A 23370-nucleotide genomic window follows, 5' to 3' on the forward strand; every position below is an offset into this window, starting at 1 on the left:
CAGACTATGCTGCAGTTTCAGTTTTATCAGTTCAGTTTACAACAGAGAAAGTTCACACACTTTCACGGAATATGGCCTGGAGAAGCAAATTAATATCAGCTACAGTGATCGATGTCCACCCACACAATCACCCAGAGGAGCGTCAATATCACAGGTCTAATTCCACATTAACACAAAAATGGCTCTGAGCACTATGGGACTTAACATCTATGGCCATCAGTCCCCTAGAACTTAGAACTACTTAAACCTAACAGACCTAAGGACATCACACAACACCCAGTCATCACGAGGCAGAGAAAATCCCTGACCCCGCCGGGAATCGAACCCGGGAACCCGGGCGTGGGAAGCGAGAACGCTACCGCACGACCACGAGCTGCGGACCCACATTAACACAGACGTGGCCCTACGATAACAAGTACCAATAAAAATCATCACTTAACTCCACTCATGTGTGAAGGAACCGTAACGTCCAGGATTCCAAGCAGCGATGTTATTGCCTCCAATGCGCACTGGTGATCTCCATGTGCCGTAAAATTTAAGCTTGCAACGTTGGCCCAGAACTTGCTGACCAGGTTGTATGCAGCGTCCGCTGAGGTTCGCGCAACTCGCCGCTATTATTTCTTAATTCAGGTGGCAAAGCTTGCCTCCGATTAATTTAGCCACTCGCGGCTTCTCGAGGTCCATACCAGTCAGCAGGAGTCTCCCAAAACCAACAACTTGCCGGCCACTCGCCCTTCAGTTAACTGTCAGTCCCACAGCCCGCCAAAAACGAACAACGCTCTCCTCGACCAAAGACCCTACCTAATAGTTAGTGGCGCCAGCAGAATACCACGCCTGCCAAAATTAAAGACGCCCGGCTCGCTCATGAATGTATGTATCTAGATGGAGCCTTAGCATTATCGTTTTGAGACTTTTTAGCTTCCCTACCACGTTCAAACTTATACATGACACTCCCCGACTCGTAGAACGTCATTCTTTCGTTAGTTATTTATTATTCTGTCATGGTCACCTTCCACTTTGCAGTCCCCTCCTTGACATCCGAAAGAGGGACTACTCCGGAATCCTTTGCCAATGGAGAGATCGTCATGACACTTTTTCAGTTGCAGGCCACGTTATTTGTCATTAGCGCAGTGGTTCCCATTGCTTTCTATACACTCATGCTGTTGATCATTGTTGATACTTCCGCCTATTAGGCACAGTTTCCTATCCAAAGGGCAAAAGAGTGTCCTAAATATTTGTTTGCTCCTTCTAGTATCTTTGACAAGGCCGTTGGCAGAATAGGGGTGAATTCTTATGCTGGAACTGTTCGACCGTCATCGTTCATGATTTTTTTGTCAAAAGTTAAGTAGTGAGGATCTTCCAACTCAGGATGGGTGACGCTTTCATTACTAAACAATGAAGCTAGCCCTACACCACAGTTTCGTTCCTGTATTTCTTTTTTGAACATTATGCTGTTGGCGGGGATGCCAAAAAACTGAAGTATATTTTCTTTTGGTACAAATTTCACTTGTAGTGTGTGATTTCACAGCCCATAGATGAAGCTTCAGGAAAAATAACTTTTGCTCAGGAACGACAATACGAGAAGGGGATGGGTCCTCGTATTTTTCATCCATCAATATGAATGGACGTTTGTACTCCTTTTGTTGTTCGACATAAAATTTAGCTTCTTCATCTCTGCAGCTTCGGGAGACTAAGGCCAAATGGTATTTAACACCACTATACAGCAAGTCAACTCGTATGTGCCTGTTTTCTCTAGAGCTCTATCAACTTACGTCATTACATTGCGTACCTCTGTGTTATAGTTATTCGTTCTGCATTTTCTCCGTTCTTTTATTCATTATATCTCATCACGCCACCACATTTTGAATTGATTCATCAAGTTCTTTTACTCCGAGTCGACCTGTAGGGGATTTTCAAGGAGTTACATACATTTAATTATGTTTGATACTTGGTGAACTATTTTTGTGGCTACGAGAAGAGTGCCTTTCATAGCCGTTTACTGGATTTAAGTCTTCCATCCTAACTAATAAAACCTTTACTTATATAGAAAACTGATACATTATCAAACCAATCTTCTGTTGCTGTGAAAGTGTGCTGTATTACGTTACGTTTTCTGATATATTCTCTCAGAGAAACTTGATCGGGACAACTAGCTACCTAAGCTCTCTTATTTGTGTATTTTTATCCATTTTTGTACACACGTCCCGCTGTGAGAATTTCTAGATTGAGAAACGAAGTCAACGTTATTTTCACGAGTAGCGGTGGGTCGATACGTTCCACCAGGACACAACCCAGATTTTCTGCTGAAGAAATGGCGTACTACAAGTTCTCTATAGGTCGCCTCCGCATACAGCTGACTCTTCGCCTTTAGACTGCTTTGTTATTTTGTTATTAGTTTCTTTAAAAAACCGGCCGGCGAGGCCGAGCGGTTCTAAGCGCTTTAGTCTGGAACCGCGCGATTGCTACGGTCGGAGGTTCGAATCCTGCCTCTGGCATGGATATGTGTGATGTCCTTAGGTTACTTAGTTTTAAGTAGTTCTAAGTTCTAGGGGACTATATGACCTCAGATGTTAAGTCCCATAGTGTTCCGAGCCATTTCAATCATTTTCTTTAAAATTACGGATTGTATCTACCTCGGAAGCCATGCCGTGAAGCCTAGATCTCCGTCTTCTGTGACATACAATGTGCCTCCTTCCAGCCAAATGGTCGTCGCTGAAGGATGTTCAGAAGTTACGGCAATCACCCAATGTGGCCAGTTCACCAGCTTCGGGGGACCAAAATTCCCCCAAGGTGTTCGTCATTCCCCTACTATGTGGCTAGCATTCCCCGAGACGGTCGCCCTTTTGGTGTGCACCATTCCCCAACAATGAACGACGCTAGCTTTGATGATATTTCTGATATAAAGCATTTGGTAGTCGCGCCAGCTTCTCCTTGACATAGCGCAGCTATGTTACTGAGGAGAAAAATAACCTACAACGGTTACTATTTTTAGTGATATGGAATGCGGGTAAACGTTATATGATCAAAACAATATGAGAACTATACACTGATCGAATCACGAAGATATTTTTATAAGCAAGACGCTAGAAGATGGCGCTTTCCCTCTACGCGGTCTAAATCTTTAATAGGATGCGTCTTGAAACACGAAAACAGTTCAGCTCATTTGGTTATCGATGTCACTTGTCTCTGTCTAAACGCATTCACAACTACACACACTGAACACTGTTTTCACTACGTACTGACACTTGCAACGTATCGATGACAATGGACGGGTACCATTCGCAATAAAATACAATAATAAAATCTGCAGGCTTAAAAAGAAGATATGTGATTGTCGAAACAGCTCCAGACAAAGATTTTGAATTTTAAAACGTGCGGGACCTTAGAAATATCTAGCTGAGTCAAGTGGAATGGCAGCAGTTACGTGACAATGGGGAATTCATTGAAAGCAAGTTCGCCACGAAATATAATCCACACGTTCTGTGTAGAACAGGTCGGTAATCCGAACTGTGGATGGCAATCCAGGTGTTGTTCCCGTCCCAGCGCTTCCTTGGCGAGCGGCTAAGCCGTCCCAGCTTCATAGCCGCTTATCAAAAAAATGGTTCAAATGGCTCTGAGCACTATGGGACTTAACTTCTGAAGTCATCAGTCCCCTAGAACTTAGAACTACTTAAACCTAACTAACCTAAGGACATCACACACATCCATGCCCGAGGCAGGATTCGAACCTGCAACCGTACCGGTCGTGCGGATCCAGACTGTAGCGCCTAGAACCGCTCGGCCACTCCGGCTGGCCGCTTATCCAGAGGTGTGATTTCACCCAAGCGAAATTAACGGAATGGACTTCTTCCCGCATCGGCGCCAACACTTTCATAATCCTTCATACAACTGGCTGCTCAGTCAAACTGGTGCAGAAGTTTTTAAGCATCGTTAGATTAGATAAAGAGTCACTGGGTAGGAAATATAGAGAAGCTGTCACCCGGAAAAAGAGTCTAAGTTCTGCAGTATGACATTCGCCACTACCGGTAGTTTGAATACTCCAGATCTCTATAAACATGATATGCAGTACTCGCCTCCAAGTCAGTCCTTTGAGAGTCGTCGTGTGGATATATATTATCCTTAAATACTGTTTTAAAACTGTGGGAAAATTTTATTGTTATTGTGAGCCTGATTGTCAAAAGTAATTCTAGTTATTGCGCTCAATTTCACCGGTTTCATTGGAAAGAAATGTTAAACACTTTTATCCATGTGCTCTAATGATCACTCTATAAATCTCTTGAATATCTAAATATTTTTGGAATGAAGGGCGGGGGGGGGGGGGGGGAGCTACATTGATCCAGAAGCATTTTGTTAAACTTTGTGTGGTGCGGTTTGAGTATATCAATCTCAGAATTCAGATTCATGTTGAATCCATATAAGAAGAAATTTGGTGCAGGGATACTGCCGGCACATGCATGTCGGAAGGAACATTGCGTCGTAATTCGGTATAAAACACGCATTGCAATATCGTACTTAACAGCCGCCATCGGACAAGCAATTTTCAATTAAAATGTCTCTCCTGTACAGCAATATACGAGGATGAGTCAAATGAAAACCTTAAATTTGTAATAACAAATTGAAATTTCGCGCCGTTGTTTGTAAGTTGGTAAGCGTGCTACAAAGAGCGTGCAGAATTGCCTGTAGGTGGCAGCATAGTGCAGATGCACACATACCGTCGCAGTATCAGTATAAAGTTGGCCACCTTACTTGCGACTGGCACCAGGGAAGAAAAACGTTCTGTTATTCGGTTTTTGCGTAGTGAAGGTGTGAAGCCTATTGAAATTCATCGACGAATGAAGGTTCAGTACGGTGATGCATGTTTGTCACAGCAGCAAGTCTACGAATGGAGTACGAAGTTCGTAAATGGTGTGACTTCAGTGGAAGATGCTCCTCGTCCAGGTCAGGCATAACGAGTTGTGACTCCACAGAACACTGCAGCAGTTGAAGCCATAGTGAAGAAAAACCGCCGAGTGACACTGAATGACATTGCAGCATGTTTACAGATTAGTCATGGGTCAGCACATCACATTGCGCATGATGTGCTCCAGTTTCACAAAGTGTCTGCAAGATGGGTGCCACAGCAGCTGACTCCTGAAATGAGAGAACGACGTGTTGATGCTTGTGAAGAACTTCTTCGGCACTTGGAAAGAGAAGGTAATGGCTTCCTTGCAAGAATCGTTCTGATGAAGAGGTACGCCACCCGGCGCATGAGTGGTTGCGCGGACTACCAAAAGAATTTTTTTCTAAAGGGATTTATGCACTTTGTAAGCGCTGGATGACTTGCATTGAGCGTGGCGGAGATTATGTTGAAAAGTGATACAGCTTTGTACCACTTGTACACAATAAATAATATTAAAAAGATATTTAAGGTTTTCATTTGACTCACCCTCGTACATAGTGGATGTAAACGTCGCAAACACATATTTTGACGATATATGGAAGTTTGGGTCCGGCCGTTAGTTGTGCTCGGATAGCCAAATGGTAAGGCGATCGCTCGCGATCAGCGGGAAATCCGGGTTTGAGTCCCAGGCAAGGACAAATTTTCAATGTCGACATTCCATTATACAGCTGACTGTTCATATTCGCAACTGCGAATACATTTGACGTATTTCATAACGGCGGTAGTTGCCGCAGTGCCAGTTCCTTCGGAAATGCGTGCAATTCCGAAGGAATCGTAAATCGGAATAACACAGCTTCTGCAGTACTCCTGTCATCTGCCGACACGAGACCACCGACTTTCAAGTAAAACGGCTCCCCTGTATGAGAATATACATAATGGATGTACGAATTCAGGTTGTAGAAACATGGTTAACGACATGTGGAAGTTCGGGTCTGGCCGTCAGTCGATCTCGGAGAGTCAAATGGTAAGGCGACTGCTCGCGATAAGATCGAAAGGTCTGGCTCAATATTTAAGTGTTCTCATTCTGTTATACAGCTGGCGGTTGTCCATATTCGCAACTAAAAATATATTTCATGTAAGAGTGAAATGGTGGGGGTGGAGCACACAGCTCTCAAAAAAGCTCTCAGCTCGTTTCTGAATACATTGACAGCCATCTTGCACTTTTAGCCACATATTTTGTCTGCGATTTGCAGGAATTTCACCACCAATCTCGGAAGAATGCGGTATGGACCTAGTTTTATTTCGGAGAAGATTCGCTCTGTGGCTCGAAAACAATTACAGCATTACCTTTGCCTGTGGAAATAACCAGTCCGTGTCTTGCTACCCGCTGCTGGAATGCAGACATTATTTAGACTCTATACAAACACAGGTTCTTCAACACAAGTATGTGGTACGAAATAGGTTAAATTGCAGAACAAGTTTTACGGCGTTAATAATATAATGAAAAGCTGTAGGTGATTTTCGAGCGTACTCACTGAACTGCAAGCACTGGTACATCAGTTGTTCATACAAAATCGAAATTTTCTACGAATACGTTTTCCAAATACGTAGTACTGGTATCACAAGTTTGGCGTCAACATTGTTTTCTTAGTACAAGTTTGGATTTAAATTTTCTTTCCTTCATCCACAGTGAATGTACTGTCTTGGCTGACCGGGCTTGCGGATGGCCCAATCCGCGGCTGCGCTGCACGCTCGGGAAAGACTAACCGCAAAGCACCGCTTCATGTCGGATCGTTCCAATAATAGGGCGGTCTCATGATGAGCCGCTTTCTCATCAGATAGCTCACGTAGGGAACGGTTTTACGATTACAGGGGGCTGGACTCGCTCGCCATTCCCCAACTCACAAACTCCTGGTTTGGCTTATCCGTTCCCAGCAAATGCGACTGAGGTCCTGTTGTGCTCGTCATTTGTCGCGACCCAGAAAACACGTGAGGCTCGTTGAGTGCCGCACACGTGGCGGGCATTACTCTCCTTAAGGAACTTCGTTCTGGTAACATCCTCATCCTCTCGAAACACGCCACGCTTCGTATTTACTCGCATAGTCCATCTGCCAAAGAGCGATCTCGTATCGTTCCAGTAAGGGATGAGGCTACTAACACAGAGCTCTTGTCAGGAGTTAGGACGGTTGCTCCACTATCATGGCACTCGTAACAACATTCACCGCCAGTTAAAAGACGAATTCGTAAAATGAACGGCCCAAATTTGACATGACACCTCCCTGTCCAATGAAGGAAAACCTGTTCAAAACGGATCAACAAGTTATGTTTCTATTGTTCTGGGGAAATGATCAAACGAATTCGATATCCCGACTAACTACAGCTTGTAAATGCTGAAACGATTTTTTTGCAGTGCATCTGTTACCAGAGGGCTCTTACTTTCTCTGTGTAATGCGACCGGAACATAATTTTGTCAAAGTGCTGAAAGTGAAATTCATGATATGTAGAAAATTGCGATGACTTATAATTCTGTTATCGGTAGTAAATATCAATTGCTATTAAGATTTTACAAAGTTGCTACCTTTGTTAATCCATAATTCGTTGTATTTGTTGTAGTTTACGTGGTGCAATCAAAGGACAAATGTACGACAGAGCTGTGAGACTGTCCACGGAATTGAAATCCAAGTTGCCGGCTCAGCCTGAAGGAGGTGACTAATCTACGAGTGATTGAAGACCAGGTGGCTGGCCTCCTGACTGAAGAGGTCTACCGTTTTCAGAGGAACAGCACGATGGAAGAGCGTCAGAACATACATCTTTTGTTCACAGCAAAAACAGGCGGAAGCAAGTCATCCTGTTTTATAGCATTTTCTGATTACTTCACGACATATAATAAATTAGATCCGCTTTTCATATAGGCGAGAAACTGACTGCAAAAATTAGTATTTAAGAACATTGGTTTTGGCTGTATTTATCTTTCTGTTATTCTTGTAATAGTTTTACTCTTACGTAATAAAAATGTGGATCCATGTCGACAACTGTTATACGAGGGGCGTTCAGAAAGTAAGCTCCGATCGGTCGCGAAATGGAAACGACTATGATAATCCGATAAAGCTTTGCACTGATGTGTTGGGTAGTGTCTCTAGTATAACCCCAGTTAGCATCACGTCGCTCTTCTCATTTCTGAGCTCGCAGTGAGTGCGTAAAGATGTCTAGAAAATAGTGTCTGCCGCCAAGTACGAGGGCCTGGTGAGAAATTTCGCCTGAAGCTATGCAGCTAACATTACATAACTGTCGTGCTGTTTCTTCTTCAAGACAATTCTCAGCCGCATTCTGCAGGGGCAATGAAGATGCTCCTGCATCGTTTTCAAATGGAAATGTTAGATTACCCACAATACAGTCCGCAATTGTCTCCCCCTGAGTTTCATCTCTGGTCACATGAACCGCTGTCTTTGAAGACAACATTTTGACACAGACAACGAGGTGTAGGCCAGCGTGGAGGATTGGCGGAAAGCACTGGCGGCTGCCTTCTATGATGAGGCTATCGAAAAGTTGGTACAACGCTATGACAAAAGTCTAAGTCAGAACGGCGACTACGTAGAGAAGTAGCTGGAAGGTGTAGCTAATTGTTACAAGTAAATCATTTCTGATGTTCACTGTGGTTTCAATTTGGCAATCAATCGGAGCTTACTTTCTGAACAGGCCTCGTATTTCAACTGTGCATTATACTTTTTATCAATAGCTCCGCATAAATACTGACGAAAAATGGCAGCTTATTAACAATATAAAACGTATTTCATCCATTCACGCTGACCTAATACAATCCCAATACCCAGTTCCTGCCTCTACACACTGACTGCCACATCGAGACCTGCGGCCACAGCAGATCTTTGCGACTGAAGCCGTGGATTGGCCTTGGCTGGCCTGGATAACGCGGAAATACACTACTGGCCATTAAAATTGCTACACCACGAAGATGACGTGCTACAGACGCAAAATTCAACCGACAGGTACAAGATGCTGTGATATGCAAATGATTAGCTTTTCAGAGCATTCACACAAGGTTGGCGCCGGTGGCGACACCTAAAACGTGCTGACATGAGGAAAGTTTCCAACCGATTTCTCATACACAAACATCGATAAAGTTCAAAGAAGGGTAGCACGTTTTGTATTATCGCGAAATGGGGGAGAGAGTGTCACTGAAATGGAACAGGATTTGGGGTGGACATCATTAAAACAAAAGCGTTTCTTCGTTGCGCCCAAATCTTCTCACGAAATTTCTATCACCAACTTTCTCCTCCGAATGCGAAAATGTTTTGTTGACACCGAACTAAAGAGGGAGAAACGATCATGATAATAAGATAAGGGAAATCAGAGCTCGTACGAAAAGATATAGGTGTTAAATGTGTTAAATGTGATTAGCAGAGTATCCATGTAAATGCAGATGTAGATGTCGATGCACCATTGTTGCTCACAATTGGCGTAAGGGGAAACGCTTTCTTGTGGATCTTCGGAAGGTCACATAACCTAAGGGGGACATCACAATAAGAATACTCTCCTGCAACAGGGAACCTTTCTCAGGCGGCTGTTAGTTCTTCTCGCAACACTTTTTGTGGCTTCGGCACTGATCCTGCGATACGCTGAATCACATATTAAAACATCATCGCCTGAACGTAATCCTGCTTGTCCATAAACAACTGTAGCACTGCACTAGTCGGCGAGTTGAAAAACAATAACCAGATCAACAGTAAGTGAACGGAAATCAGCCCCCCTGAGTGGACATGACTCAATCAACGCAAGGCATGTGCTACCCTCCTAACGTCGCCTGCAGCTTTAGTTCAAAAACAGCCTGTTCAACAGAACTAATAAAATCAACCACTGGCAAGTGCTTCGGCGTCGATGTGAAATTTAAACCTTTCCCTGTTTTTGTTGTGGTCTTCAGTCCACAGACTGGTTTGATACAGCTCTTCATGCTACTCTATCCTGTGCAAGCTACTTCATCTCCCAGTACCTACTGCAACCTACATCCTTCTGAATCTGTGTAGTGTATTCATCTCTTGGTCTCCCTCTACGATTTTTACCCTCCACGGTGTCCTCCAATACTAAATTGGTGATCCCCTGATGTCTAAGAACATGTCCTACCAACCGATCCCTTCTTCTAGTCAAGTTGTGCCACAAATTTCTTTTCTCCCCAAGTCTATTCAGTACCTTCTCATTAGTTATGTGATCAACCCATCTAATCTTCAGCATTCTTCTGTAGCACCACATTTAGAAAGCTTCTATTCTCTTCTTATCCAAACTATTTATCGTCCATGTTTCGCTTCCATACATGGCTACGCTCCATACAAATACTTTCAGAAACGACTTCCTGACACTTAAGTCTATACTAACAAATTTCTCTTCTTCAGAAACGCTTTCCTTGGCATTGCCTGTCTACATTATACAGCCTCTCTACTTCGACCGTCATCAGTTATTTTGCTCCCCAAATAACAAAACTCATCTGCTACTTTAAGTGTCTCATTTCCTAATCTAATTCCCTCAGCATCACCCGATTTCATTCGACTACATTCCCTTATCCTCGTTTAGCGTTTGTTCCTGTTCTCCTTATATCCTCACTTAAAGACACCATCCATTCCGTTCAACTGCTCTTCCAAGTCCTTTGCTGTCTCTGACAGAATTACAATGTCATCTTCGAACCTCAAAGTTTTTATTTTTTCTCCATGGATTTTAACTACTACTCCGAATTTTTCTATTGTTTCCCTTACTGCTTGCTCGGTGTACAGATTGAATAACATCGGGGATAGGCTACAACCCTGTCTCACTCCCTTCCCCACCACCGCTTCCCTTTCATGTCCCTCGACTCTTATAACTGCCATCTGCTTTCTGTACAAATTGTAAATAGCCTTTCGCTTCCTGTATTTTACCCCTGCCATCTTCAGAATTTGAAAGAGAGTTTTCCAGTCAACATTGTCAAAAGCATTCTCTAAGTCTACAAATTCTAGAAAGGTAGGTTTGCCTTTTCTTAATCTTTCTTCTAAGATAAGTCGTAAGGTTAGTATTGCCTCACGTTTTCCAACATTTCTACGGAATCCAAACTGATCTTCTCCGAGGTCAGCTTCTACCAGTTTTTCCATTCGTCTGTAAAGAATTCGAGTTAGTATTTTGCAGCTGTGACTTATTAAAGTGATAGTTCGGTAATTTTCACACCTTTCAACACCTGCTTTCTTTGAGATTGGAATTATTATATTCTTCTTGAAGTCTGAGGGTATTTCGCCTGTCTCATACATCTTACTCACCAGATGGTACAGTTTTGTCAGGGCTGGCTCTCCCAAGGCTGTCAGTAGTTGTAATGGAATGTTGTCTACTTCCGGGGCCTTGTTTCGACTTAGGTCTTTCAGTGCTCTCTCAAACTCTTCACGCAGTATCATATTTCCCATTTCATCTTCATCTACATCCTCTTCCATTTCCATAATTTTTTCCCTAGTACTGATAAATCTGCGTCGTCAAAAGTAGAATTTCGAGATATCGTCTTAGACTACAAGCCACGAAAACGTTTGAACTTGCCCAATTGCTAGGCAGTTACAGCATGAAATTCCTTCGTTATTACATTTTATTATAACATTAACACAAAAGAAAGACTTACTAAGAATGGATTTCCGAATGGGACAGGTATCGGTAGATGTGATGGGCATGTAGAGACAATTAAATGATTACAGTTTCAGAAAAACTGGGTGATTTACTCAAGAGAAACAGCTTCACAAATTGAGCAAGTCAACAGCGCGTTGGTCCATCTTTGGCTCTTATGCAGCCAGTTATTCGGCTTGACACTGATTGACATACGTGTTGGACGTTCGCTCTAGGGGTATCGTGTCAAATTCTGTCAAACTGGTGCGTTAGATGGTCAAAATCTCGAGATGGTTGGTGGGCATCGGAAGCCCCGATAACCAGCTAAAACGTCTCTGGAGAAATCCCAAAGAGCGATGGTATATCAACCTGGCTGTCCCGACATACGCCCTGACAATCAGGAGTGATGGCCTGGTGTGGCATTTCATTTCACAGCAGGGCTCCTTTGATAGTCATCCATGGCACCCTTACAGCACAGCAGTACGTCGACAATGTTCTACGCAATGTAGCAAGATAATGCCCGCCCGCACACGGTGGGAGTTTCTGCTGCTCGACTTCGTGCTTGCCAAACCCTACCTTGGCAAGCAAAGTCACCCGGTCTGTACCTAATTGAGAACTCCTGGAGCATTATGGGCAGGGCCCTCTAACCAACTCAGAATTTAGACAATCTACATCGCCAGCTGGACAATATTTGGCATTGTAACCCGTAGTAGGACAGCCAACAACTCCACGAATTAGTGCCTAGCCGAATAACGGCTTGCTGAGGGGCCAGAGGTGGACCAACGCGTTATTGTCTTCATCAATCTCTTGAATAAATCATCCAGTTTTTCAGAAACTGTAATCATTTGTTTGTCTCTGCACATACATCACCTCTACTGATTTCCATCTCAGTTGGATAATTCCTTCGTGGTGCTTCTTTTTTCCCTTAGAGTGTAAAATGTGTAAGCACAATCATCTGCGCGATGATAACTATTTCCAGTAAATGCTGTGGGAAAGATTCTGTACACTTAATTAAAAGGAATATTTTTATCGAAGTCATGTGAACTGACGATCAACAGCGACAACTAGCGTGGCGTATGACACGAACTTCACTCGTTGTTGCACGGGAGTATAACTCGTTTCGTCGAAGTGTCAACGTGTATGTCGAACTGGTGTTCGTGGTTCTCAATATTTTTATGTTTGTGATGAAGCTTCTGTGGCTAATTATAGTGCCTGTACCATGTATACATGTAATGACACAATATTTGTAGTATACTGCATACACCCAAGTACGGAAATGTTGTTGCATTTACTTAAGATGATTTCTGATTCTGTATTTGTGCAATTTGGAAATATTTGTGTGTCATAGTACCTCTGTATCCATATTTTTAGGTTGGATGATGGTCATCGTTGACTGAAATTAATAACCTTATTAATAATAATTTGTGGTCCGTCTTTGGATTTATAATGAAATAAAATAAATCTGAGGAACACAAGGAGCAACAATTTACTATCTTTCTATAAAGTGTATTGAGTATAGTTGAATAGAGGCTCTGTTGTCACAGTAGAAGATTATTTTTCTCTTGTTTTTAACAAGTTGGTTTGTGAGTGCTGTAGTCGTGCAGTTCAACGTAACATTGTAAGGGAATTCAAATAATTTCTTGGTCTTTTAATTATTATGACAAAATGAAGACTACTGAAAAGCAGAGATATGAGAAAGTTAAGGTGACAGAATAGTCTGATTCTGGTATCTTGTGCTGTGCTATTACTTTGAGAGATGATAGCATACTTAACAGTGATTCAGTTACAATATCTGACAATCAGATGGAAGTATTGTAGCCAAGGATGTGAATTCTGAAAATCAGGAATAACCAATGGTGTTGTCAAAAGTGAGAGTCAGACACATAAGACTGCTAGTAGTTGTGCTACATCAGCAGATTCGTTTAGTCCTTCCACAGCTTGTTTTATTGAATTCTGACAACTGAATCAGTTCCACAAAGTAATTTTAATCAAGGTTTATTCAGTGCAGTGATACAAGAAATAGATAAAGTATTAGGAAAGAGTGTGGTAAATTAAAAGAAGGACAAAAACATAATCCAAAAAAATTAGGGGCTAGTGTGAAAAACTGGATGAGAAAACAGAGGCCACTGTAAAAGGAAGTAAGGATACCAATAAAGCACTGAATAAGGAGTTATCAGAGAAGATAGAAGCTAATATTACCATTATGCAGGGACAGATGCACAGCTTAGAACTAAAATTTGAATTACAGTTGGGGGAAGAACTGCATGTAGATGTTGATGGGAGAATTTCTAATGTTGAAAGTTAACTTGCCGTTGTTGCAGAAGATTAATGAATAAACAGCAACAAGAAAAATTTCAAATTTTAACAGAGGAAAGTGAAAGAATAGACACATTTGGTAGCAAAAAATGGTGTTGGTGCCTAGTGAATAATTAGTTAATCAGTTTCAAGGATAAATTACAGGTCGTACAACATTTTGTGAGGTTTAGGAATGGATTTTGAGGACTTGAAGGCCAATACATAGAAGGAATGGCCAAATAATAAGGCAGAAATCAACCAAACTTTTAAGAAGGGTGACAATGATGTTTATTACAATTACTAGGAATTATCTGGTTTTGCTTACAATTATTTCTTATGTGTCAAAAAGTTTTGAATGCTCAGAAAGACATTAATGGCATTTATTCTCGCATTTGGTTGGAGCAATTTTATTTTTCACTGTCACCAATTGGGCCTGTGTTTTGTAAGATTGAATCTGTGTTTCTTTATTTGAATGGCAAACCTGCAAAGTGCTTCCGTTCCTTAGCTCGTGATTGTGAATTATATGTAGAACTTCTACTTAGTTTTGTCGGCATACTGGCCTGAGGGAGTACGAGACAAGAGTAAAGCATAAAATATTACTGATAGAAAATTTCAACCAGTCTGGCTTCAAAGACCACAATAGTTTCTTTGAGAGTACGACGACGACAAGTAAATTTCTGTGCAACCCTTACAGTACTGCAGAAATGATTCATATTTGAATTCTGAAAATTCTTCATTCCTGGATCAAATCGTTTTTGCCGGTCAGAGTAAATATCATCTAGGGGAGCTCGACAGCTTCTTGCAAGAGGTAGACTATGAGAGTTGTGGTAAGGAGAATGGTCATGGCTGGAATGTTAATCAGTCTTCTCCTCTTGCTCCAAGGCCACATGAAGATGGAAGACATGACACATAAGAGTTGATACGGCGGTAACAGATAGAATCTTCAGAATGCTGTCCCAGATAGAAGTGAGAGCAGTAATTTTAGGAGAGACATAAGTGATTGCAATGTTAGGAATGTGTGGCAGCATTAAATATCCTTTGCTGTTCCAGTACCCAGTGTGGCGTACATGGAGGTTATATTTAAACTTTCGCTGTTTAAGCCAGTGTAGACAGAAAACTATATACTGCGCAGGTACCCAACTTTATACGAATACTGTTCAGACTATGTGCTGCAGGAATTGCGCTGTTAGTAGTATTAGTGTCATGACTTGCTCTTAGACGCGAGTATTCGTGTGGCAACGTTGTGTTGGAACACAAGAATCCATGTGCGCTGTAGCTGACAGTCAACATGGGTCTGGACTAGGTGAGCAGGGCTTAACTCATAAAGCTGTTTTATCAAAACAGCATCAATAGTGTTGCTGTCTTCGCTAGAATCAACGCATTAAAGGAATACCCAGAGGTTTTCTTTCCACACCAGGCTTCCAGAAAATGCTGCGAAAGATTGAATTTTCTGGTGATTTGTGAATTGCTTCAGGAAGACGCCGACAGCAAATTGCGCCACAAGTTGTTGAATAAGTCTCAATAACGAAAATTTAGTTACAACAACGCCATATATGGTGATTTTAATAATGTTTCAGATCACAGTTTTCTTTTGTGTGCAACTAAGTATTTCTGTGTGTTTATATGTATCAAGGATTCGTTCCCTTGACGACAATTTTTTGTGTGGTGATACGTTTACTTGCCTGTATGTATGGCATAGTGTGAGGTTTCATTAGTGTCTTTCATACAGCTACTTCATGTGGATATTTCTTTGTGCGTTTCTTATTGTCAGTGTTTCTTATGATACTGATGCTGAATGAATGTTTCGGAACCTTAGTGGAATGAAAGATACAAGAGAAAGATTTTACTGCATGCCACATGAAATTTAATAGATGAGTTAATACACTGATAGTAGATGGTTTGTGAATGTTTTATTATGTGTGAGATGGTATAGAAGGATGGTTATGAATGCTTGTGGATTTTTATCTGTGATATGTGGTCATAAGTGGATTTTGTTTAGGTGTAGTAGCATTTATTACCCAGCGTGAATATATGTAAGCATGGTCTAATATGTTGTGAAGGTTTACAGTTTTCTTATTCTGAATGGACTGTTGTTCAGCTGTTCAGATGGGCTGATGTTTCATCCCTGCTGGTCTTTGAGTGAATTTTGGTTCCATAGCTGGGCACTTCTTGTGCGACATGTACATCTGGTGAGAAGAATGGTTTGCCTGTCTCATCATCAATGTATTATGAGTGCACTGTGAGGGTGTCTGTGAATATGAGATGAAATGAGGTTGTTATGAAAGCGTGTGTAGTTCAATGTTTAATGAAAGTGATTTGATTGTGAAGAATTTGAGAATGTTTCAATTAATGCCATCTATTTGGGAACATATTGTGAAGATTGAGTTAAAGTGACAGATTTGAATGTGTCAATGGATAATGAAAATAAACAGTTTATGAGTCAGGCTGTAAACCTTTGAAAGTTTTGTCAGTGAATGTAGAATACTGAACGAAATAATGAGACGGTTGTTATTCTGTAAATGTTGATGTTGTGATGACTGACAATTTCTTTAGACTGTGGTGGTACTGTATAATTTTTGAAATGAATGATGTTGTTATTCTGTTAGTTGTTGTAATGGATACTGTGAAGATCACATAACTTGAAAAAGTTAAGCGACATTATATTTATCACAAATAGATACAAGAGTTGAATAAGTTTCTTGGGAGATCTCTCAATAACGAAAATTTAGTTATAACAGCACCATATATGGCGAGTTTAATAATTTTTCGGTTCATAGTTTTCTTTTGTGTGCAACTAAGTATTTCTGTGTGTTTTTCTGTGTCAAGGATTCGTTCTCCTGACGACGATTTTTTGTGTGGTAATACGTTTACTTGCCTGTATGTGTGGCATGGTGTGAGATTAGATTAGTGTTTTTCATACAGCTACTTCATGTATATTTATTACAAAGAGATTACAGAAGATGACAGATGTAACATGGTCACTACAGAAAATTGGATTTTGAAGAAATGGGATTGAGGAAATTACATTCGCTCTATGACAGTTCTTCGATGAGGTAAGTATAATTATTCTTTAAAAAATCAGATATGAACTGAGTAAGTGAAAGGCGAGAAATTACATTTTTGTTAAGACTAAGATTTTTGAGCATTTTTTTGTGAGGTGATTGTGTATGGAAGAATGGTAGGTGCTGCGTCTGAATATTTTCTTCTTTCTTCTCGCAATGGTATACGTTTTTGTTGTGGGGGCGTTGGTGAATCAGCATGTCTATCTGTGTTTGTGTGTATGTGATTCAACAATCCTTACAGAATGAATAGTTATTGTACCTGATTTAATTATGTTTAGGTAGCAGTGTTTATTTGAAATTCCAGTTGTCAGATTTAAGTTTACAACTCAACATATTTTCATTCTCAAATTACTCTCCTTCAGTGAATACTTAAATTGTTGAGCTTCTTACATAGTAATTATCTTACTAGCAATGCACATCTCCATGTCTATTATTCCTTTTTATTTGCTTCTTCGTGATCCTTTTGTGTTGTGTTTTGATCATAGGACCTTTCTATATTGTGATTAGGATAGGAGAACTATTCACCTAGTATGTGTATTACATGTGAATTGCAGGTCACCATCATCGTTATCAACCAGTTCAGTCGCTTGGTAATGTGATCTCTCTGAGTGGGCGTGCAACACAGGATCCCAGCAAGTTCATCAGTTTTGATCTTGAGCTTCCCACTGCAAATTTAGTCTGGCAGTTCTCCTTAAGTCTCTGTCCCATCTGTCCGGTAGTCTTCCCCACAGTCAATTTTGTCAAACTGGACGCCAATCTAGTACTCGTTTTCAGCATCTGTCATTTTTTCTTCGAGTGACTTTCTTTCCCACTGCCATTTCAAGGTATTCATTGTTTTCATTTTGTCACTAACCTTTGTGGTTCCCCTGATATAGGTATTTATAAACAAATGGTGATGAGTCAATCCTGATTGTGATTGAGATTTGGCCTTTGTCCTGATTATTGAGTATCTTTTGATTTGTGTGCTGCCATAGGTTTTCCATTGGAGTATTACGAAATGTCCATAGCAGAGTATGTAAGGGACGAGGAACGAGCCCAGAAATTAGCTTAAACTAATGCTTTTTCAGGGACATGTAGGGAAGTAGTAATACGAACAGTTACTTGCTTTGCTTGCATGTAGGCACACAGGGTGCATGCTTGAGAAACTGATGCAGCAAGGCAGTACTGCGATGTTAAAATTGTTTATATCGTAACCTAGGTTGTATGATTTTTTTTATAATTGTGTGTGTGTTATGAATGTTCTTCCCTCAGGAAAAGATTATGTCATCTTATGATTTTGTCAAAGACTGGAGTAATTCTTGACATTGTATTTCTTCATTACTATGGACATTTCCTCTTTAGGTGGAGCAGAAATTTCCCAAATGCTTACTGATAATGATTTATGACAGCATATTGTGTATCTAAATAAAATGATCTTTTCAATAGAAGAGAAAAGTATGAATTGTTTCAAATAATGTTACATTAATTAATACTCTATCCAATCCAAAAGCTGGACTACTATGAAGGAAGTTAACCTGATGTACTGAGAACAAAAAAAGGTGCAGCTGAGAACAGAACTAACGTCGGCACAAATCCAATTCCACAAAGATTATTCATGCTGTACTACTTGGTTCTATGATGTTCTCCATCCTAAGCAAGTGAAGTAAGAGATACTATTCTGTTTGAAAGTTTATTATGGAGGTCCTCCATGTGTTACAATAATGTAAAGAATAAATTGTGCAAAATGTGACAAGTGTAACGTCACAACCACACACTAAGAAATCCACTGGACAAATAACAATTTTGCCATTGTAAAAAAATTCAGTGTGTTAACTGAACTGTGGAGTCAGCTTCTTTCAGATGGAAAGCAAATTTTTATGTTTTCAATAGTTACCGTGAAATTTATGAGAATAATGAGGATACTGAACAGTCTTGCTCTCATTCTCATTTGCATTCTTGGATAAAGTAAGGAACAGTGTGTTCAGAGAATCACTGTGTACTGGAATAGGGACTACGGATGCACATTACGTTTGACTACTGGACCCCTGTTTTTTAAAGAAATCGTGAACAGTGAATGTTACAATTTAATGACTCATGGTTTCAACAACATGGCGCTGCTGCATACACAGCACTATGCATCTCCTGGAAGAGTTTACGTGGCACGTTTCATCTCGAAAAACCTATGGTCGCCTGGTTCACTCACTCCATCATACATTTTTCTTTGAGGAACAGCAAAATCTTTGGAGTATCGCAGTTACCCACCCACAATTTGTGACTTAGAAACAGAAATGTGTAAGAATACCACAATCAGATATCCAAAAAGTGTTTTCCAATAAAATTCTTGTGTAGCCACCTGTGGACGTCATTTCCGACATATTTCGTTACTGCACTGCAACTTTCTGAACACCCTGTACAACTTCCGTTCTTAAGCTATTAAGCTGATGGGACACCTTCATGTCTGACCTTTAATATGTATATAAATGTATAAGGTCGCTCTTGAGTTTTACTCACATTCAATGAGACCACAGAGAGGCCAGGTTTAACTACTTTCCTACACTGATCGACTTAGTAATACTTGTATAATTTTTGCACAAATATGTAACTACTCGAACCACACCATAGTCACACCTATGTTAATTTTAATTTGTTGAATAGTATGTAACTCAGTTACATGCTGACGTGTCTATGTAGTCCTAACTGATGCTGATAGATACATTCGTTTCAACTCAGTAACTATTTCAATTTTAATAACTATTTTCTTTGTATAAAAATAGCTTAACCACTTTAAATGTCTGAATTAGGGTGAGATGTTATTATCTTTTTACAAGTATTTGGGAAACATACAGTGTGTCAATCGAAGGAGTCGCTCATTTAAAAATTAATTATTTCGAAAATTAAGATCGACAGACTAGTGTAACAAAAAGGTAGGTTCATTGTGAAAGTTGTAAGAATTTTATACAGAAATTGTGCAGAAATATTTCGTAGATCTGTGAACAGATAACCCTGTAATCGCAATACTTAGTGCCTGTAAATAGTGCACCACAGTTCAGAGCGGTCAGTTGCACCGCTGAAACTTGAAAGGAAGTTAGCATAATGAAGGAATAGGTAGAAGTCATGTATTCTATTCAACAACGTGTTTTTTCTGGTGCTGGAATGCCACAGGTTAGAACACTGTCCTACAATAAAAACGCGCAGTCGTCAGACACGATTTAATGTTCCAAAAGAATCTATGCGAAGACCATTCGCAAGCTCTTGGTCAAATTCCAACGGACGGGTATCGTGGACGGTGATCCAGAGGGGAATATTGGCCCCCGGCAAACTGTAGCTACTTCTGATAATGTCACCAAGGATTTCTGGAGTTATTGAGCGAAATCCAAGGAAATCCGCCCGAAGAACAGCAACAGAGATTATTTTTATTTCGCGAAATTACTGAGGCAGAGCCCTACACATGTTTCCATCCAAAGGCAGACAGGCCATGACGTAACTCTCCACAACTACGATCGCCTCGTGCACAGCTGCCGGCTGCCTCACGGGGGCTCCGTCTATGACGTCAGTGAAAATACTCTGGTAACTTGGCAATCAGAACTGCAGGCCACCAGGCAGTACTAGCTAAGTTTGCTGTGCTGCCAAATCGACGATTGTCCGTGACACAGAAACTGGTACGTAAACTAGAACCTCCGCACGGCCATGGGGGCCATGCCAGCATCAACAAATACTGGCTAGCGAGCGCTCCACTGTCTCACCTGTTTGCCGGTGATGTGACGAAGACAAAGCTGTTCTTATAGTTAATAAATGCGTAAAGTGGCAGTATTGTTTCCTTAACGCTTTCGGACATCCGACGGATCCTCAACATCGCTTGCTATATGATCCTGTCCTAACACCCTATTTAGGGTGAAACAAAGTTCGCGGTCTTGGACACCAAACCGCGATTCCTTGAATACTAACAGAACAAAAATGCCTGTAACAGTATTTCACCTCTTCCATATTTTCTGTGGAAAATGAACGTCATAGCAGCGTAATTTGGCAACACTGTAATCAAATGTACGACAAGTATCTCCATTCAATGTTGTGTACTTACATTGCCCAGTTAGTGGTAACAGCGAACATTAAGAGTCTGTAATACTGTCAATAATTACAGCCAGTCAGTTTAAAGAGAGTATCTTTCTACTCTTGGCCCCTCACCATCGTTTTTGGTGCTTGTCCTTCCATAGGAATCAAATTTCAAGCGTCAGATTTCGCGCCAGACAAGAAAAATCGAGATCGAGAGAAAATAAAGAAACGAACAGAGCTAATATGATGCAGCTTTATTAGGGTTTCGCTTGTTGATAGATTTTACTCATTAAATTTTGATTTATTCCCGTGTTTTGTTCTGAAATTCATCCATACTACATTTCACAATTTTAAAATAATGATATGAGACCTATACACGTTATTATCGATGTCAGAGCGTGTAAGATGGCACAGTGATAGTGTAATGGACTTGTGTGAGAGAGGATCTGACCTTGTTATGCTCTTACAGAATTCTGTTACCTGTCTGTTTTCACTTGTTAACTTTTCATTTTCCGTGTTTATTGTTGAAATTCGTCCGTAGGAATTTCCATAACTTTAAATACTGATACGAAACTTATGCAGGTTATTCACCGACGTATTTTTTAAGAATATATATAGAAAAGAAAAGTTAGTGCATTGGTTAGAGTTTCATGATAGATTATTCAAGTTTCAGAGTTTGCTCCAAGATAGAGGTATAATTTTTATATTTTATTTTCTGATTTTGATATGTCCAATAATGCTGTACACTACACATCCTACAATTTCACTTTTTTAGCGTTAAATATAAAGATTATTAGTCAGACATGTTAAGAATAGTAATGTAGAGTAATAATCTGTTAGTAATAAATTAGATGGATGGGACAGAACTCACTACAAAACTTATCACTGGAGACATGCTAAACATACTATCTGATGAAAAGTATCCGGACACTTATTCCGAATATTAATGTGGAGTGTGTACTCCTTCGCCATTACGACAGCTTCAGCTCTGCTGGGAACATTTTCAGTGAATTTCTGTGGAGGAAAAGCAGCCCGTTCTCCCGCAAGACCCTAAACCAGAGACAGTGGTGTTGTGGTGGACGCTGGGCTCTGAAGTAACATCAACGATCTAACGCATCCAAAAGATGTTCCATTCGTTTCCAATCTGGACTCTGGGCAGCACAATTCCTTTCAAGAATGTTATTGTCCATAAACCGTTCCTCAGAGATGCTGCTTTATGACAGGTTGCATTGCCATGCTCTTACAATCATTTTACCCGAACTGTGTCTTTAATGCATACCGTATGCAATGCTGTAAAGTATTTTCGCATCCTTCCGCATTTAGAGATTTCTTAAGGACAATGAGGGTACCACATTGTAACCACGAAAAACGCCCCCTTATCTTAGTACTAACTACTCTGTACTTCACTGTTGGTACTACACATGATGGAAGGTAACGTTCTCCAGGCATTCGCCAAACCAAAGCTCTTATGTCAGAATGCCACAGGATATAGCGTAATTTAACACTCCAATCGCTTCCAGTGCTCCACTGTCCGGCTGCGTGTCTCTTTACACCCCTTAAGCGTCACTTAGCACTGACTAAAGAAGTGTGTGGCTTACAAGGAACTGCTTGACCATTGTACCCTAATCTTTTCAACTCACTACTCTCAATCACTGTGTTAGCTGGATTGCTGGTAGCACTTTGGAACTCATGAGTGACTCCTTCCACTGATTTTATGGGATTTTTTTACAATCAGCCTCTGCCACACCCAATGGTTCTTCCCCGTCAGTACTGGAGGTCTGCCCTATCTTGTCTTAGGTGTAATTGTTCTTGCGCATGTCCACTTCACTATAACATCATCAGCAATCAATAAAGGCACCTTTAGAAAGGCTAAAATGGTCTTGATCGATTTGTTATGCAGGTCACACCCAGTCGTGAAGTCCACATTTGGAGCCACCGAGTTTCCTTAACCGACCCATTTTGCTGTTACTGCTCCTCTACTGACAAACCAATACTCCCCACACAATACTCCCCATCTACTTTTATGCTGGCGGGTCAACCTCTCGTGACATCTAGTGGTCAAATCTACATTATGTATGGCGTCCGGATACTTCCGATCACATAATGAACATTCTGCATTCAGTAGGAGCAACCAGTACCAATATTTTAAATACGATATCAGTAACAGTATACCTTTCCCAAGACATACACAGTATTCAAAGCAATGCTCAAAGTGACCTCCCTACATCGTCGAATCACCCTTCTCTGAACTCTTCTTAGCATAGCTACATCACATTTGCAAGTGTAACATGAAAGCGTGCTACCAGGTCTCCCACATCTCGGTGGGGTTAGGAGAAACATGATCTTTCAAACGTCTCCGTACCAATATATCCAGAGGATTAACGTCAGGCGGATGCAGATGCCATAGAACAGAACCTCCATGACGATCCATTTCCTGCGGAGTCCCACCTTAAATATCACCGCACGTTTCTTCCCAGGTGCGCAGGT

The 23370-nt window shown here is 40.9% G+C and overlaps 1 long non-coding RNA gene across 4 annotated transcripts in view; it reads left to right on the forward strand.

Moving 5' to 3' along the window:
- The window catches only part of LOC126236563 (uncharacterized), a 102639-nt gene extending 94728 nt beyond the window's left edge, over positions 1-7911 (forward strand). For all 4 annotated transcript variants that reach the window (XR_007544952.1, XR_007544953.1, XR_007544954.1 and 1 more), the window contains one exon: positions 7493-7911. This is a non-coding gene — a long non-coding RNA (uncharacterized LOC126236563). The remainder of the gene's footprint in view (positions 1-7492) is intronic.
- Positions 7912-23370: the final 15459 nt, after the last annotated feature.

The sequence above is a fragment of the Schistocerca nitens genome, chromosome 2 (assembly GCF_023898315.1).
Source record: "Schistocerca nitens isolate TAMUIC-IGC-003100 chromosome 2, iqSchNite1.1, whole genome shotgun sequence".
Lineage (NCBI taxonomy): Eukaryota > Metazoa > Arthropoda > Insecta > Orthoptera > Acrididae > Schistocerca > Schistocerca nitens.